Raw genomic sequence first — 5,000 nt, forward strand, 5'->3', positions numbered from 1 at the left:
TGTATATTTTTACATATATGTATTATGTATTTTACCAAATTATGCTACTTGATGTCTAACATATACTGTGGTTTAATTATTTCCTTATTTCCTTTCCTGGGCTATTTTTTCATGGTAGATCCCTTGGTCTTCTACTATTCTGCTTTTCCAACTAGGGTTGTAGCTTAGCAAACAACAACAACAACAACAATAATAATAATAATAATAATAATAATAATAATAATAATAATAATAATAATAAACACAATTTTAAAAGTTAAACAGAAACAAGCCCACCACCTAACCTTAGGTTTCGCCACCTAACCTAACTTTGGAATCTTATCCTTAACTTCCAAGCTCTCCCCCCCCCCTTTTAAATTGTCTTATTCTTAGCCCACCCTAACTACAATTCTTAATGTTCCTTTTCATTCATCTAACTCATCCTCTTTTTTACCATTATTTACCATTGATGTAAAATCAGATGATTTTTTTATTGGTAAAAAAAAAAACATACTCATCAAAAGCCACGTTATTCTTGGCAATAAACTCCATACTTTCATGCTTGAGAGTGTGTAAATCACTTAATTTGATAAAGACATGATAATGGTCAAAGGTAGAAATAACCCATACTTACTTTAAGGGCTTTTTTGCAATCCTGTACAGCAGGGGAACCCTACTCTCTACTGGACCTCCACAGTTATTTTATCATGTTCGTTCGAAAGCATCCAGCATTTCAAATCTCCTATTGCTCTCTTATTGTTGAATCGTCACTAGTGAAGCACTCACAGGATAAGAAAGTCTTCAGTTTCCTCTTGAAATCCTTAATGTCTTCAATCATTCGGATGTCTCGTGGGATCTTATTGTATAGTCTCAGGGCCGCATATTTAAAGGCTCTAGAAAGCCCGCAGTAGACATAAATCTAGGTTCCAATAAGTTGAAACCATCTGTAACTATTCTCGTGTCAACAAACTTTGTTGGCTGCACAATATATAGCAATTCTCATAGATGTTTTGAACGACCGGTTCTGATAAATAGCTTGGTTATTATACATATTTTAAACTATATTCGCGCTTTAATGGGCAGCCAGTGTAAATCAATTAGTATAGGAGTAATTCTTTCTTGATATGGGACACCTTTTATCAGTCTTCCTCTTTTCTTTCTTTACGTCTTTTCCTTTCTTTGTCCCTAAAGTCTCTCCATCAAACCAAGAAGATCGGTATTCAATAATTATAGTCTTTTCCATCAGTGGACAAATGGTATCTTATTCTGTTTTACTTACTTTATTATATATGGTAGTCAACACACATAGCTACCAACAAACTTTGGTTTATTTATTTTCTTTGTAACTTCTTCAATAAATACAAAAGGAGAGAAGTTTGATTTATGTCTAAATTTTATTTGCTTCACTGCATGTTTCTGTAGTGGTAGTCTAAACATAATAAGTTTTTGCACTGGAAGGATAGTGCACTTCTGTTCTACATTTATATAAGGTACAATGTTATTCATTACATCACTCAAAACTTGGTCCAACGTATGCCTAGTCAAAGTAGTTGCACAGTCAACATTATTCACCAATTAATAAGATTCCAATAACTCACTAAAAGCTAAACTATCAATATATGCTGCGTCATCAATCCAAAGTTTGAAGTCTCCATAAATAACTAATTAATTTTTTTCCATGATAAACATCTCAATTTCACTGGATTCTTGAAAGAAGATACCAGTATTTGTTCTCAGAAGTTTAAAAACTGTTACAATGGATAGTTTTTTTGGTGTGTGTGCGTGAAGTTTACTTCTATATATTCAAAGCTTGTTACACTAGTTCTTCTTAATATTTTGAGATTTGAGTAACCTTTATAAATATAGAGTCCGACACCCCACCAGATCTACTCTCTCTCTCAGAGTGGGAGAGAAGGGGTGTGTGAGGGGGCGGGTATCATTTCAGTGATCTTAGCCTCGCCAAAGTTATTTAACCATATTTCAGATACTGCTAGTATGTCGAAATATTCCTCATTTATCAATTTTCGAGTATAAATAGTGTTATTACCAACAGATTGTATATTCATATAGCCACAGTTTTATGACATCCTCAGTATCTATTATCAGTATTTTCTGCTAGTATTTTCAATTCCAAGTCATAAGCTTTGCAATTTCTTGAAATCACTGTGCGGTCATTTTGTTTGTTTAACTTTGTGCAGTTTATGCATTTTAACTGTTCTCTTTGGTGGAATGTTTTTCTGAAAATTTCCCGCAGACTTTATCATCCTTCTTAGACTTGCAATCTTCTTCAAGCTGGTCCATACCTCTGGTCTGTTGTAAGTACCCCCATCGCAACATAACTTTGTCACCATTATCATAAATAGCCTTCCGAACTTTAAGATCACATTTCAGAACTTCAGGATCACCTTTCTACCCAGTGTTTGCTTCCCAACTGGATTCACTTCCAGCAGAGTAATACTAAATCATAATATTTCGTAAATCGTAAAAGTAGCTTCAAAATATCGAACTTCAGACAATGATAAACATTTCCCCCATAAATAAAATCTATTTGACTAGTAATAAAAAGTTAGCGTCTGCCATAAACAAAAATACATTCAACCCCCCCCCCCCCCCACCCCCTTCCATGAACGTTAATACAAGTCCTTTAGTACGTTTGAATTTGTGATATTATCTCAAATCTTATTCGTATCATTCAAGGTTATTCGTTACGCTCTATTATACATCAGAGTAAAATATTCATATATCTGATTTAAGAAAAAAAAAAAAACATATACATAATCATATGAATGAAAATTATTTGAAGAAACGTTTACTGCAGCCCGATTTGAGTTATGTCTGTTAAAAGTTTTAAATATGTTGTTATAGTTTGCTATTGTATCCTATTAAAAGTCCTTTCCTTCCGTGCATGGTGCTATTGATCTATATTTTCCCTCTATAGTTTCATTGTATTAACATTAACGAAGCTCATCCAAACTCTCAGACAAGAATAATGAATACTATGTCAAAATTGTAAATTAATTAAAACTTAAAGGTAAAGTTGTATTAAATGGCGAATAACAAAGAGAATCAGAGAGGGAAAGAGAATGTTTGGAATAATATTTGCATACAGTTACTCACATCCTTTTTAATCTATCTTCATTACTCTTATTCCTCTCTCCACAATCGCTGCGACCCACGACGGTTAAGTTACAGGGATGTTTATCATAAGCTGTTGAAGTGAAACGATCGTTCCTCAGGTTATTAACTGAGAGCATTAGACTTGCACTTCAATAAGGAGAGAGAACTATTATTAATGGCCAAGCTACAACCCTGGTTGGAAAAGCAGCATGCTATAACCCCAAGAGCTCCAACAGGGAAAATGGCCTGGTGAGAATGACACTCCACCCAAATCAAACCATTGTTCTCTAGTCTTGGGTAGTGCAATAGCCTCTGTACCATGGTCTTTCACTGTCTTTGGGTAGAGTTCTCTTTCTTGAGGGTACACTTGCGCACGCTATTCTCTCTTATTTCTCTTCCTCTTGTGTTTTTAACTGTTTATAGTTTATATATGAAAGATCTATTTTAATGTTGGTACTGTTCTTGAAATATTTTATTTCAATTGTTCATTACTTCTCTTGTAGTTTAAATAAACTACAAGAGAAGGAAGGAACAATTAAAATAAAAACACAAGAGGAAGAGAAATAAGATAGAATAGCGTGCGCAAGTGTACCCTCAAGAAAGAGAACTCTACCCAAAGACAGTGGAAGACCATGGTACAGAGGCCATGTCACTACCCAAGACTAGAGAACAATGGCTCGATTTTGGAGTGTGCTTCTAGAAAATCTGATTACCACAGCTAAAGAGTCTCTTCTACCCTTACTAAGTGGAAAATAGCCACTGACCAATTACATTGTGGTTGTTAAAAGCTTGAGTGAAGAAGAATTGTTTGGCAATTTCATTGTTGTTAGGTGTATGAGGACTGAGGGAGACTACAGTATGTAAAAATAGGTCAGACTATTCGGTGTATGTGTAGGCAAAGGAAAAGTGAGGCGTAACCAGAGAGAAGGATCCAATGTAGTAATGTCTGGCCAGTCAAAGGACCCAATAACTCTCTGGCGGTAATTGGCTTTATAAAATGGAGTTAGATGGAATATAAGTCTCTCTCTCTCTCTCTCTCTCTCTCTCTCTCTCTCTCTCTCTCTCTCTCTCTCAATACCATTCTACTCTCTATATTTTAAACAGAAGTGCCCAATTAGTATTCACACCCCAATAGCCCCAGTCTCAAACATTAGCTTCGATGCTCCCATTTATAAAATTCCCATCAGCCCATCTCGCCTCCTGTATATTTCATCTGTTGTATTCATGCATTCTTAATCCGGCTCTGTTCAGCAGGAGGGTCGACTGGCCGCGTTCACCAAGTCATCTATTCATGTTTACAAGGCAATTCTGATACGAATTTCTATTCACATTCACACAATGACTCCCTGAAATGTTGATGCGTTTCTAGGCACCCCGGGAGAGAGAGAGAGAGAGAGAGAGGAGAGAGAGAGAGAGAGAGATGGGTGATAGTGATGTTGAGTGATATGATTTGATAATGCTCGTTTCTATGTTTGTTAGAGATTGCAAATTAATATATTGTGGAATGATCTTCCTAATCAGGCAGTTGAATCACTGGAACTTCAGAAGCTCAGACTTGCAGCGAATGTTTTTATGTGTCTCCCGATAATTGATATATGAAATATCTCTTTTAACGTATGAAAAATTTAAAACTGTTTTGTGATAATTAATCATTACATCTTATGTAGATTATTTCTTCCCTCAAGTAGGTTTTAAATCGAGTCGGTTTATTTATTTTATATTTTTCTATTTCAATTCATCACTGGGAATTCCCTTGTTGGAGCCCTTAGGTTTATAGCGTCTTGCTAATCAAACTAGGGTTACAGCTAGGCTATTGATAATAATAATAATAATAATAATAATAATAATAATAATAATAATAATAATAATAATAATAATGTTCTTCATGTGTTCTTTAACTGACA

Source organism: Palaemon carinicauda, chromosome 25 (genome assembly GCF_036898095.1).
Source record: "Palaemon carinicauda isolate YSFRI2023 chromosome 25, ASM3689809v2, whole genome shotgun sequence".
In the NCBI taxonomy this organism is placed as follows: Eukaryota; Metazoa; Arthropoda; class Malacostraca; order Decapoda; family Palaemonidae; genus Palaemon; species Palaemon carinicauda.